Source organism: Neofelis nebulosa, chromosome 7, assembly GCF_028018385.1.
Source record: "Neofelis nebulosa isolate mNeoNeb1 chromosome 7, mNeoNeb1.pri, whole genome shotgun sequence".
NCBI lineage: Eukaryota > Metazoa > Chordata > Mammalia > Carnivora > Felidae > Neofelis > Neofelis nebulosa.
In genome coordinates this window covers 50,963,447-50,978,175 of record NC_080788.1, presented here as the reverse complement: position 1 = coordinate 50,978,175, position 14,729 = coordinate 50,963,447, and the positions used below count along the sequence as shown (strand labels likewise).

General features: G+C 35.5%; 1 protein-coding gene and 1 non-coding gene across 7 annotated transcripts in view; one reads left to right on the top strand and one right to left on the bottom strand.

Moving 5' to 3' along the window:
- The window catches only part of UNC13C (unc-13 homolog C), a 614,642-nt gene that overhangs the window by 123,801 nt on the left and 476,112 nt on the right, over nucleotides 1-14,729 (top strand). The window lies entirely within an intron of this gene.
- Nucleotides 11,412-11,517, bottom strand: LOC131518352 (U6 spliceosomal RNA). Its single transcript, XR_009265041.1, has one exon. It is a non-coding gene; the product is annotated as a U6 spliceosomal RNA (small nuclear RNA).

Sequence of the window (14,729 nt, the reverse complement as noted above, 5' to 3'; positions counted from 1 at the left end):
AATCGTGTGTAACACTATAAACTCTTAGAACTGCTTTTGCTGAGTCCCATAGATTTTGGACAGTTGTGTTCTCATTTTCATTTGTCTCAGTATTTTTGATTTAATGTTTGATGTCTTTGACTTAGTGGGTGTTTCATAGTATGTTGTTTATCCTTCGTGAGTTTCCTAGCTTTTATTTTTCTTGTAAGAGACTCCTACTTTCATATCATTATAGTCAGAAAAGATGCCTGATGTGAGTTTAGTTTTCTTCAATTTATCAAGATCTCTTCTGTGGCCTAACATGATCTATCCTGGAGAATGTCACATGTACACTTGAAAGAATGTGTATCCTGCTGTTTTTGGATGCAATGTTCTGTACATATTGAGTCCATCTAGTTTACTGTGTCATTGAAGTCCACTGTTTACTGATTTTATGTCTGGATGATCTATCCATTGGTGGAAGTAGGTGCTAAAGTCCCCAACTATTCATTACTGCCCATTTCTCTCTCTCTTTTTTTTTTTTTAAATTTAACGTTTATTAATTTTTGAGAGAGACAGAGCATGAGCAGGTGAGGGGCAAAATGAGAGGGAGAGAGATTCTGAAGCATGCTCCAGGCTCTGAACTGTTAGCACAGAGCCTGGTGCAGGACTTGAACCCACTTACTGTGAGATCATGACCCGAGCCAAAGTTGGACACTCAGCTGACTGAGCCACCCAGGTGTCCCTGTCCATTTCTCCTTATGTGAATATTTTCTTTATGTATTTATATTTTCCTATGTTGTGTACATAGATAATTGTGTGTTATATCTTCTTGGATTGATTGATCATTAGTAATGCACTTCTTGTTTCTTATTAGTCTTTGTTTTATTTTTTTTATTTTTTATTTTTTTAACGTTTATTTATTTTTGAGACAGAGAGAGACAGAGCATGAACGGGGGAGGGTCAGAGAGAGAGGGAGACACAGAATCTGAAACAGGCTCCAGGCTCTGAGCTGTCAGCACAGAGCCCGATGCGGGGCTCGAACTCACGGACCATAAGATCATGACCTGAGCTGAAGCCCGACGCTTAACCGACCAAGCCACCCAGGCGCCCCAATTAGTCTTTGTTTTAAAGTCTGTTCTGTCATGTGTATAACTGCTTCAGCTTTCTTTTGGTTTCCATAACTTTTTTCATATCTTTACTTTCATTCTGTATGTGTCCTTAGATCTGAAGTGAATCTCTTTTAGGCAGCATAAATGGGTCTTTTTTTTTTTTTTATAATTAAGCTACTCTGTGTCTTTTGATGGGAACATTTAGTCCATTTCCATCTAAAGTAGTTATTAATAGATACATACTTAATGCCATTTTGTTGATTATGTCCTGATTGTTTTTGTAGTTCTGTTTCTTTCTCTCCTCTCATAATTTAGTGACATATTGTTATTTTTGTACTCCTTTCTCTTCATGTTTTTGTGTATTTATTACTGGTATTTGGTTTGCGGTCATCGTGAGGTTTATATGTAATATCCTATATATAGCAGTCTATTACAAGTTGATGGTTGCTTAAGTCAAAGTGCGTTCTAAAAGCACTGTTTTTACCACCCCCCTGCCATGCTTTACAATTTTGTTGTCATATTTTATATATTTATTATTTTGTGCATCCCTTAACTATTATACATCTGGATGATTTTTACTACTTTTGACTTTCAAACTTCATAGTAGGTTGTCACACCAGAGGTATGGGTCCTGGCAAAACTGTCTTTGCCCCTTCTGCCCGTTTCAGTGTGACGTTTTCTTTATATCCTTAATTGTGTTTAATCTGTTTTGCTAGTCTTCATTTGTTCTCAGAGCTAGTTCTATGTGTAATTTTAGGTTTTAGTGTGTCCCTGTGAACTCAGTATCCTCCCTCTCCATCATCTTGATTCCATTTGTCCATTTTTAAATTGGATTGGATTTTTTTGCTATTGAGATGTAGGAGGTTTTTTTTAAAATGTATTTTGGATATTAACCCTTACCCTTTATCAGATAAATTGTTAGCAAATATTTTCTCACATTCCCTAGGTTGTCTTTTCATTTTGTTGATAAGTTTCTTAGTGCAAAAGCTTTTCAGTTTGATGTATATTTGGTTACTTGTGCTTTGAGTGTCCTATCCAAAAAAAGCATTGCCAAGAACCATGTCAAGGAGCTTTATTCTTTTGTTTTATTTTAGATATTTTATGGTTTCTGGTCTTACATTTAAGTCTTTAATGACTTTTGAGATCATTTTTGTGGGTGGTATATGATAGGGGTCTAGTTTCATTGTCTTACATGTGAATATCCCATTTTTCCAGCACCATTTATTGAAGAAACTGTCTTCCCCATTAAGTATTCTTGGCTTTCTTGTTGTATATGGTCAACTAATATTGACCATATATGCATGGGTTTATTTCTGGGTTTTTGATACTGTTCTATCAGTCTATTTGTGCTTATGCCAGTACCATACTTTTTTTGATTACTCTAGCGTTATGATAATAGCTTGATATCTTATTTTTCAGGGTTGAATTGGTTATTTGGGGTCTTTTATGATTACACTTAAGTTAGATAGTTTTTTTATACCTCTTGAAAAAAAATCTTAAAAGTGGCTAGAGCATAAAAGATCTTAGCAGACCTCATTCCAAGAAATGTTAAGGGGACTCTCTCAGGAAGCAGCAAAATCATACCAGACAGAAATAGAAATCCACACAAAGGAATGAAGAATACTGGAAATATCAGCTACACGGGAAACATGTAAGATGTTGTCTCTGCTCACAAATGGTGGAAATTGTTAGGAAGGTAAAAATACTGGTTGAAGAATTCATCATTAAACAAAATTGACCTAATTTATCATTAAAATTACATATTAAGAGAATGTATTCCTTTTCCCCCCTGTAATGTCAGTTTTATTCCTCTGGCTAAGAGATCCAGAGGTAATTTGAGTTTTACATTTTTTAAATAGTTACTCCATCATGATTTTAGGTGCCCCTATTGCCCTTAGAAGCTGGTTGCACATTATTTGGCTTTTACAGAACTTTAACTCTTTGTGTGTGTGTGTGACATATATTCATGAAAAAAATACGTATAAGCAAAAAGGAAACTAATACCACACAGAAATAAGTAGTTAAATTTTTATGTATGTATGTATACAGACGTGCATGTACACACACAGTGTAGGATTTAATCCTACATATGTGAGCTGATAATAAACATACTGCTTTGTAACCTGTTATGTTTTACTTTACAATGTAGAATGAACATCTTTTCATGCATATGTGTGAAACTTTCCATTCGAAAAACAGACTGGGAAAATGGGTCAAAATACAAAATCTAGTGAGATGCTGGTAACAAGGAAGCCACCTAAAAAAAAAAAATTCACCAGATGATTAAAAGCAAACCGAAGGTCAAAGATACGTCAGAAAATGCTAAAATGCTAACAGAAAGAAAACAGGGACCAGATTTTAATATCAGACCAAAAAAAAAAAATCAAGGCCTAAAGCACACAGGATAAGGATGACTGCGTGAATGTCTTTGCTTCCAATGCATCATCACAAACTTGTTTCTTACTCTTCTTAACTCTTCTCTAAGCCTTCCCAACTCCTCTATTCCTCTTATCATTTCTTCAGGGTCCAAATGCCTTATGGGAGTGTCCTCTTCAAAGCCATGACCAGGTTGGGTTAGCTCCTTTGACATTTCCTTTTTCTTCCTGGCTTACACCTTCTTGGGAAGGTTGGGGACTTTCTTCTGCCTCCTCTGGTACATCTTGTGAAGGGTGGTCTGCCTAAGCTGTTGGCATCAACATGGGTTTCCTTCATTTTCATCAAGAATTTTACATGTTGAGTATTTTTCTGTTATCTATTTTAAATAAATTAATCCTGCAGAGATCCAGGAGGTTTTCCTCTTTCTTCTCCCACTGAATTTGTGTCATGCCCAAATGACCAAGAGTCCTGAAAGGATGTGGGCACTTTTTTCCTTCTCCATCAATACAGAGGTCAAGAATGTATTGTTTTAATCTGTGATCTAAAAGACGTTTAATGAAATTACAATAGGCCTTACTTCTCTCTTTTCTTCTAAGAACTTTACTTCATAGCAACTTCTCAAAAGTATCTTGGCTTCCACGTATCAAAATAATGGCTTATAATGCTATCCCATAGTTCTCAATATTCGTAACCATCTAATAGATTTTATAGTAAATATGTATTAAACTCTTCAACATATTTCTCCTCTATTCACCCTCCTATTGCTGTATATTTCACATCTTTATTAAAATAGTTCTCATTTATGTTTACTATAATATGAACATAGTTTTTGCCACAAACCCAAGTGAATCCTTCTATTAAATTTACTTACTTGAACATCTTTCATTTTACCTAGAGTTACCAATCACCTCGTTCATTTATTGGCTTAAATTTCCGTGCCTCAATCATTTCTTCCCTACATGCACCATTATATCTATTAGACAACTATCAATATTACTGGTCCTGGGCTCATTGCTGTGCATCTCTGTTTGATCACTCTTCTTAGGATTTCTGTTGGCAACCATCCTGGGAATTCCCTTTATTTTTCTCATATACTGCCTGGATTCTATTTATTTTTGGAATCACTTTTTTTACCTTTTGGGGGAAGGGGGAGGAGAGGGAGCATATTCATATTTGAAAATGTTTTTGTCTGTAGGAACTTTTTTTTTCAAGTTTTTGGATTGATTTTTTGTTGACAAATTTCTTTGTTCTCTAAGGAATTTTTTAAACTTGAGAGTGGACTTCTAGAATTGGTCTTTAGGTTTCTTATCTTTTCCTTGGCTTTTTCTTCCTGTTATGAGAATTTTTCTAACCTACATTTCTCAACACTTGAATTGAATAGTTGTGTTTAAGCTATCATATTTTAATATACAAGAGTTCTTTCTGATAGTTATTTTTATAGCATTTTATAGCATTTTATTTTTATTTTATGATGCCATATAGTTGCTTATCTCTCTAAAGAAGTTATATTTGCAGTTTAAGTTATACTTTCTGCCTTTTCCGTATATTGACTATGGATCATTTGTGCTCCTCTTTTGGTTTGTTTGTGTTCCTCTTTTGGTTTATTCGTGTCTGTTTTTCTATTAACTGTTTGTTCTTTATTGCCTCCTAATCATTTTATATTGGCTTATATGTAAGAATGAGGCACTGGAAGATTACTGTAAGCTTTGTTTACTTGGGTGGGGTTTGATAACTGCTGGGTTACAATACAGGGTAGTATGGTGGCAAGGCTGAATTTTCACTGGTGTGTGTGTGTCTGAAAAGTGTTGCAAATGTCACTTTGTGGAGTCTTCTTTCTAAGACTATTTACTTTGCCCAGAGAAAGGTTCTAGCTCTGAGAAACATATGCCTGCTTTTGTGGCTCTAGGAGTAGATTGAGCAGGGGAGTCTGATAGTTCAGTAGTTCATATATAGGATTTTATATAAGTTTCCTGTTTTTATCTCATTCCTATAATTTACCAGGAGTTTCTGGATCCATACGTCTCAAATTTAATGTCTCATGAGGATAAATCTTGAATCTCATTCCTGAGGCAGAGACAGCTTGACTGTGCATGGTGGTGAACAGGACCTAGGGATCCAAATACTGTATTTGGATGGGCAATTATTCTCTTGTTTTCAGCTCCTTTCTCTTGGTCTATGTTGCTTGCCTACCCCTGTTGCTTTACAGTCTGGAATCTGTGAAGGGTTCTTCAGGGTAAGTTTAGTTTCTTTGCTTTCTTTCATGTTGCTGCTTTCATTCTGAAGGTTTTATGTGTTTTAATCATTTATTGTCACTTTTAGTGAATTGACAAAAGGCAGAAGAGATCCACGTTTTTGGCCAATTCATTTTTAAACACAAGTTCAGTGTTGTATTATAAAGCCCTCATGTGATTAAGAAAAAGCTTTAAATCAAACAACACCTTCTACAAATGACAAAAGACACATATACCAGTTTGTTAAGAAAATCTAGAGGCAGGAAAACTATACTGACTGTTGAAGAAATCATGAGAATCTGAACTATGGCAGTGATAAGATTGGGTGGAAGAGTGTGAATGTGAAAAGGAAATTAGGAGATGATTCAACCTGATTCAGTGACTAGTTGAATTTGGGGGTGAAAGGAATAAAAGGAATAGAAAGTTGAGGATGACTTCAAGGCTTTTGACTTGCATGACTGGATGAAATCCATTATCATCTTTTATGCAAAGAGAATGCAGGAGTAACATTAGCAGAAAAATAGATTAGTTCTGTTTTTAAACTTCTTGAATTTGAAATGCCTGGGACTCACCGAAGTAGAGATGATCACCAGGTAGATACTTTGTTCTTTAGCACATGCCGCAGTCATTGCATTTGAGTTATCCTTCATAGTGTAGTTGTAGTGAGCTATAATAATTCTATTTGTTGGTATAGCAGTATTTTCAGTTCCCTTGACTCAGCAGTTATAAGTAATGTAGTGAATCCATTTCAGAAGCATTTGCCTTTCATTTGAAATGAGAAAGAATTATAAGACCTCTGAGATTCATGTTTATAGAACTAGGAGATGATATATTGAGAGCAAAATCTGAAGCCTAGAATTTAGATTTGTCAGAGTGGATAATTTCCTTTCCTATAAAAATGAATTATTATTGGTCCTCAAATCATTTGGAACTGAATAAATGTTAAAACAAGAACTTGAAATACCTCCAATGACCACCTAAACTCTTCTAACCCTTGAAAAATACATTAAGTAAAAATATTTTCAGGTTTTCTGCTGAAGTGTTTGAGATTTGAAAGTTCATACAGAATGGCATGTAATGAGCTTTCTTAGAATAAAAGTAGCATGCAAGCATCATGTCACACGCATTTTTTCTCTTCCTTAGTTTTAACAGAAAAATCATCCTTTATCCTTACAAATGAAGTTAATCCTTTCTGTTTTATGTGATATGTCCTCATATTTTCTTACCCAACAAATTTCATTCTCCAGTCATTCTTTTCTTCCATTCATCCTGTGAAAAGACATTTTATAGATAACTGCCATATGACTCTGGGTTAGGCTGGCCAGAATGTTCAATCAGCCTGTGTGCTATTGGTTAGCAACCCAGTTGGGAACTTCACTGATTTAATCTGAAACTGGCCCCTGTATTCAGGGCAGGGAGAGACTGAAGAAAGAGGCAAGCAACTCCAGACTGGTAGGTGGGAGTTTGAATAAACAAAAGGAACTTACATAGGAGGTTTGTCTTGTGTGGTAGCAAGACAAATGGATTCCCACATCCACCCTCAAATCTTAAAAGTTTATAAAGAGGCCCTAAAAACTGTGCTCAGTCATGTATACGATACAGGTGTTTTCAACACCACATCACCATCTGAAGGCTATGTCCTTGGAGTGGCCTCAGGGAGTGGGAAAAGGAAGTGGAACCCACATTCTAAGGACAGGGAAGAGTGTTAGGAGCCTCTGAGTGCAACATTCATGTTGCAGCATTCATGGTTCTTTGATAACGTACCCCAACATGTGTTTAACGGCAATTAGACAGTAAAGAATGTTCAATCAAGGGTGGTGCTGACAGTGGCAGTCAGGCAAGATAAAAAAAAAAAAAGATTAAAAAAAATTACTTTCCTTGCTTTTTTTTCTCATTTACTGTATAATGAAAGATAATTTTAGAATGATGTTGCATTCCTGGAAGAATAAATTCTCCAAGGTAGGTTCACAGGTTAGTATGCAGTAGACATCAACTAGCTATGTTGAAATAAAATATGTATTTTTTGAAAAAAGTCAGAAAGTTAACAAATATCTTACTAACATGACTATTTTTATTGGTATGAAAATTGTGACTAATATTTTTGACAGTTTCCTTTTTTAAGTACTTCTAATATCACAATTAAATGCCTAAGCCATTGTTGGATTTTTAGTTTTGTAATATACCAGTAATTGAACAGAATAAAGCTGAAACTAAGGACTACCTAGTACAAGGGTAGGGGAAGCCTTTAACAAAAAAGAACTTGTATTTTAAACAATAATCATTCAAATATCAATATAAAAATTTCTAAGCCAGTTTAACTTGGTTTCTGACATACTTGCCATACTTACATGTATTGCTTGATACACATAAGGATGTGCCAGGCATGGAGTTAGAATGTAGAGTTGGTCATAAAGATGATCACCTGGTTCCCATTTCTGAAGGAGCTCACAATCTGCAGAGAGGCAGCAAAATAAGGCAGTCTTTAAAATTTATGGTGTTACTCCAACTTTGGAAACAGGCTGAGAATTGAAGCAGAATTGGCTTTCAATGGCACTGCTTGCCTACAGAATGAGAACCCAACTATTAAAGGGTATTAGAGTGATATACAACACTTAAGGGAAGTAGCCTTCTGTCAAGCTTTTATATTAAATAGCTTTATTCCCATTACTTTGGGATGGTTTTGCTGTCCACTTTTAAGGAAACATGAGAATAGATTAGATCATAAAGGCTTCTTTATTTTCATTCTAGGATTACATAAAAAGAGCAAAACGTTGTTCGTAATGAAACTTCCCATTAGAAGATGTGAGTTGAGTCTTGAGAAGATTGAAATTTTAGTCCTTTATACTAAGTTACTGAAAACTGCTATAAGTAAAAGAAACATGGTTTCTGTAACTGTGTGTGTGTGTGTGTGTGTGTGTGTGTGTGTGTGTGTGTGTGTGTGTGTGTGTATGATCCCACACATTGTAAGACAGTAGAATAAACTTCAGAGATGATTTTTCAAGCATCTTTGGTTTTTGGTTCTGTAACAAATTTTTGATGATAATGGTTTGACAATAGTTTTTCTGTTATTTCTACAAAAATGTGTTTTAGTAAATCCTTTAATTTAAAATCTCAAACGATGTAGGTCAAGAAAAAGTTATCTAGTATTAACAGTCATAGTACTGTAGTAGATTTGATATCAGGTCTCAAATTAAACCAAATTTCCTCCTTCCCCCCTTAGAATATAGATTTACCTTCAAAGCTAGGTAAAAATTGATGATAAAAGCGGCTTGCCTTTCACTTAGTTGCAACTTGTTTTCTCTCCATTTCTATTTTGACTAAAAACTAGGGTTAGTAGATTGAAGAGGTAAAAATACAGTCAGCTGGATTTCTTTTCCTAGTTTGACTTAGTGATTACAGAAGAATGAGTCTGCTATGGGGAATACTACAGACTTAAGTAACTCTGTAGATAGAGACACTCCTCAGCAAATTCAGAAGAAGAAGCATTCCATGTGGATCCTGGGGTGGTTTGCTTTTATATATTCGGCTGGGAGGAATTCGGATACCTGGCCTGAGTCAGAACCTGGAATATGGGTGCAAGCCTCCAGTTCTTTACCTGGAGTGCGATTACTCTCCTCTCCATGTGTTTATGGGGATACCCCAGACACCTTTTCTATCTTCTGTACCTCTGTATTGACAGATGTTTCCTAGGATTAAAAATGTTTTCCATGTATGGCTGTCTCAGCCTCCAGCTAACAATTTAGAAAACTGAAAGTTAAGAATCTCAACTTCTGTGCCAGCAATGACAAAACTTTTACAAACTATATTTTCTAAGAGAAATAAATTTGTATTTAATTTTCACTCAGCATAATCCATACCTCATGAGCTCTGTGTGCACAGGCACTCCTTGATAAGAGGTAGATTCATGAAATAATGTGGATTGTAAGTTGCAGGGATGGGGATGGAGATACTTTGGGTGAATATTCCTTCTCCCCCTGACATATCTGTTAAGACGGAATGTGACAACTCTTCCCTATCAAAGTCATTCCGCTTTGTGGCTATCCCTTCTTCCTTAGGCATTAGCAATCAAGAAGAGGTCTGATATAAACATCAGTTCTAAGTATGGTTGCAGGTCTTCTGTTTAAAGTAGAAGTATTAGAAGATAATTATGAATCTCGGAAATTGTGCGAGAGGCAAATAGTACTTTGCAAAAATTCCATACCAGGAGGAGTAGAAAAAAATGTTATTATTCTATTTGTTACGTCGAATGAGACCTGAATGCAAAATCAACTTCTACATTCTCAGTGTGTATCCTGGGAAGTGAAATTGCTGTCATATTTTGAAGACTAGGAGGGAAGATTTTACAAGAATAAAATAATGCATTTTGTGGTAATTGGTTTCAAAATGATTAAAAGGGCTTTAACTTGATAGAAAAATATAATTGAATATTATTTGAACATTATAGCTCTAGCCATATGACATCTTTTGTGAAAATTAGTGATTATTAGTTTTCTGGACCATTAAGCAGAGCCTGGAGCAAAGATCAAAGTTGTTTTGTTGTGAATTTTCTTGCTCATGAACTTTGGTGCCTTAATATAATTACCCCCTTTTTAGTGATTCCTTGAAGAGAATTTATTAGCTTCATGAATGACTTTCAGTAGAGATTACCAAACTAACGGGCAAGGATGGAAAGCTGATGACTTAGTTCTTCCTCCTGCAATTTCATATTAAACAGTTGCTTTCTGAAAGCTCACACCCTATTGCATGTTTTTAACACATAATGCTTACTTACAGGGATATCACTAGGTTAAATGCATCAAAAAGTTCTGCCCAAGCCAGTTGATGATGAATCTTTTTCTTCACGCCGAAAGAGCAGGGTGTGATGCACACCGCAAAATTTGAGGGAGTGAATTCTACCTTCCCCTCTCTCCCTGAATTTATTTCAGAATTGCTGTGTTGGTAAATTAAACATAATTATTTCATTCCTGACTTGACACTTGGAAAAGCATCCTTCTTTTTAGATATGATGAGGTAGATATTAGAAACCAAAAGTTCCCACATACCTTAACAGTTTCCCATTGTACCAAGGGTTCCATAAACATCAAATCTGTTGAACATAGAAGAGTTGTGTGACCTTGCTAGGAAATGACATTAACTTATTATTTTCTTGGAAAAAATAACACCTAAACTCAGTGGTTTTCATATGCTTTTTTAAGAGAACTGTTTTTGGAAACACAATCTTTAGAACCTAGTTATAAAGCAGATAAAGTCAGTATTGCTCTTCTTCAATCAGAGGCAGTGGGTGCAGAGTCCTACCTGCCAAGCCCTTCCTTGCCCAGTGAAGCCTCTGTCGGAACTCCAGTGCTTTTCAGAACACAGTTTGAAGCCCACTAGGCAACATGATTCTCTAAAAGCCTTTTGTTCTGAGATCCTATGATCCCAACAAGCAATTATATTTGCATATTATTTGCTCTATAGTCTGCTTTACCCCATGGGTAATGGATGGGATATCATCAAAGTATGGTAAGATTTGGTAAATGGAAAAACCAAAGAATATTTGAGGGAACATAGGGCCAGTCATGGAAGGCAGAGAGGAATGTTTGCTAGTACACAGGGAGACGTGAAAGGAGTTACTGCTCCTCTTTGAAGGTTATTTCACTCTCTAGTCGCCATTCCTTCATTCCCTAGGGACAATCACTGTAAAAAATCTTATGTACTCTTCCAGTATATGTTAAAGTTTTCCTATCCCTTAATATAATAAAATGATGTCATATTAGATAATTCTGTCATCCTTAGCAGGGGCCATGCTAATCTTGTCTGTATCATTCCAATTTTAGCATATGTGCTGGCAAAGCAAGCGCCCCATACTAGATGATTCTGCAACTTTTTAAACTCCATGTTATGTTCTTAAAACAACTCGCATTGATGCCAATTGATCTAATTAATTCATTTTAATGTATTTCACCATATAAACATATCAAAATTCTCTATTAATAGGGAATACTATGTAATATTTTTTCCTATTACAAATACTGTAGTAAACATCTTTTAATATGCAATCTGCTACCTAAGTGTAAGAGTTTGTTCATGTCACATACCTAAAAGATTTGTTGGGCAATAGGGTGAGCAAATTTCAACCTCCCTAGAAACTGCGATTTCATTTTCAAAAGTGGTTGTATAAATTTTTAACCCAGTACTTCTTGAAAGTTTCAGTCCATAACAACATGACAGTCTGAGATATTTCATTTTCTTTTCCATTCCAGTGGTTGTGAAGTGATATATCAGTGCTTAATATTAACTTGAACAATGCTCATAGTTGAAGAGTTTGAGCACCTTTTCCTATGTTAATTTCCTGTTAGGAAATGCATTTCAACATGCATTTCCCAGTTTTTCTACTGGGTTGTTTTTCTTCAAATTCTTCAATGGAGGCCAAGCTAATCCTCTGTTATATGTTGGAAATGTATTTTCCTGTTCTGTTGTTGTTTCTTTACTTCCAATGTGATACATGTATTTTCCTATTCTTGATAATTTATGCTTTCTGTGTCTTATGACAATATATAAATAGAATAATATAACACACCACACATATATATGTATATATGTATGTATATATGTATATGTGTGTATATGTATATATATATGTGTGTGCATATATATATTTGTGTGTATATATATATATATTTTTCAGTTTGTTTACATTTAGGTTTGGATGCACTATATTTAAATTTTTAAGAAATAACTACCTGATTTCTAATGTGATCATAGCATTTTACATTCTTAGGGTAGCAGGTTTGAGTTGCTTCACATACTTACCGACACTTGTTATTGTCAGTCTTTAATTTCAACCATTTTGCAGTAAAAGTCATAGTATCTAATTGTGGTTTTAAGTTTTGTTTCCCCAATTACTAATGATGACAAGCATCTTTATTGTACTTTTTGACTGTTAATGCATTTTTTTTTTTTAAAATTTTTTTTTTCAACGTTTTTTATTTATTTTTGGGACAGAGAGAGACAGAGCATGAACGGGGGAGGGTCAGAGAGAGAGGGAGACACAGAATCGGAAACAGGCTCCAGGCTCCGAGCCATCGGCCCAGAGCCTGACGCGGGGCTCGAACTCACGGACCGCGAGATCGTGACCTGGCTGAAGTCGGACGCTTAACCGACTGCGCCACCCAGGCGCCCCTGTTAATGCATTTTTGTGTGTGAAGTATCTGTTCAGATTTTTGGTCCAACTTTAAATTGGGTTTCTACTTAATATTTTAGTTACAATTTTATAAATACAGTATACTTTTATAATGATATGTGTACGTATGTACATATGTATATGTATAAGTGCATATATATGTATAAATGAAATTCATATTGTAATGTTTTTTTTTTAATTTTTTTTTTTTTAAATTTTTTTTTCAACGTTTTTTATTTATTTTTGGGACAGAGAGAGACAGAGCATGAACGGGGGAGGGGCAGAGAGATAGGGAGACACAGAATCGGAAACAGGCTCCAGGCTCTGAGCCGTCAGCCCAGAGCCTGACGCGGGGCTCGAACTCACGGACCGCGAGATCGTGACCTGGCTGAAGTCGGACGCTTAACCGACTGCGCCACCCAGGCGCCCCTTTTTAAATTTTTTAATGTTTATTTCTGAGACAGAGACAGAGCATGAGTGGGGGAGGGGCAGAGAGCGAGGGAGACACAGAATCAGAAGTAGGCTCCGGGCTCTGAGCTGTCAGCACAGAGCCTGACGCAGGGCTTGAAACCACAAACCGTGAGATCATGACCTAGCCGAAGTAGGTCGCCAAACCAACTGAGCCACCCAGGCGCCCCTCACATTTTAGTGTTTTTGCTCAGTTTGTGCCGTTTCTTTTCATTTTTTATGGTGTGTTTTGAACAGCAGAATTTTTAAGTTTTGATTAATACAATTCATTTTTTAGCAGATTTTTTAAACTGCTTAATTAAAAAAATGATAGGTTAACAGGACATTGAAAGATACTATAGAGATCAAATGTACCCTTCACTCAGTTTCCCCCAATAGTTATATGTTACATAATCAGAGTACAATATAAAAACCAAGAATTCGGCACTGGTACAATGTGGGTACGTATCTGTCATTATATCACATTTGTAGATTGTATAACTGTCACTGCAATCCAAATACAGAGCTATTCCATCATGCTCTGTGCTATCCCTTTGTACTCTCTCTGACCTCTCCCTTCCCTGTTTAACCATGCATAGCACCCTTAGTAACCACTAACCTGTTAACAGTATAATTTTACATGCATGTAATCATATAATATTTTTCATCTGGATACCTTTTTTCTTTTCAATTAATACACTTAAGATCTAAGTTGCTGTGGATATTAGCATATTTTTATTGCTGATTAGTATTCCTTGATAGGGAGGTATCACAGTTTAACTTTTTGCCTCTTGAGGGAAATTTTTATTGTTTCCAGTTTGGGGCTATCAAAATTAAGATGTTAAGAACAGTCATTTGTAATTTTTTGTGTGGATGTTTCATTTTTTTTTTTTTTTAGGATAAATGCCTGAGAGCAACATTGCTGGCTGTATTGTAGAGGTACATTTATTTCTATAAGAAATGATCAAACTACTTGAGAGTTACTGTATTTTATATTCCTACTGACAGTGTATCAGAGACCTGGTTTTATTGCATCCTTTCTACATTTTGGTATTGTCAATGTTTTTACATAACTGTTCTAATAGGTGCATGGACATATTTTGTCATGCCTCCAATTTGCATATCCTGAATATCTAGTGCTACTAACCATCTTTTGATGCACTTGTTCATCATTCATATGTCCTCCTTAGTGAAATGTCTGTACATCTTTTGCCCATTTTTTAATTGTGTATGTATGGTGGCGGTTTGCTGTTGAGATTTTAGAGTTCTTTAGAAATTGTGGGAAGTAATTCTTTGTTGAGTATATGGTTTGCAAATATTTTCCTCCAATTTATAGCTTTTCCTTACATCCTTTTCACAGGGGCTTTCCAAGAGCAAAATTTTTAAGGTCAAATTATTGACTTTTCTTTTTTTCTGTCATGATTAAAAACTCTTCTCCAAGCT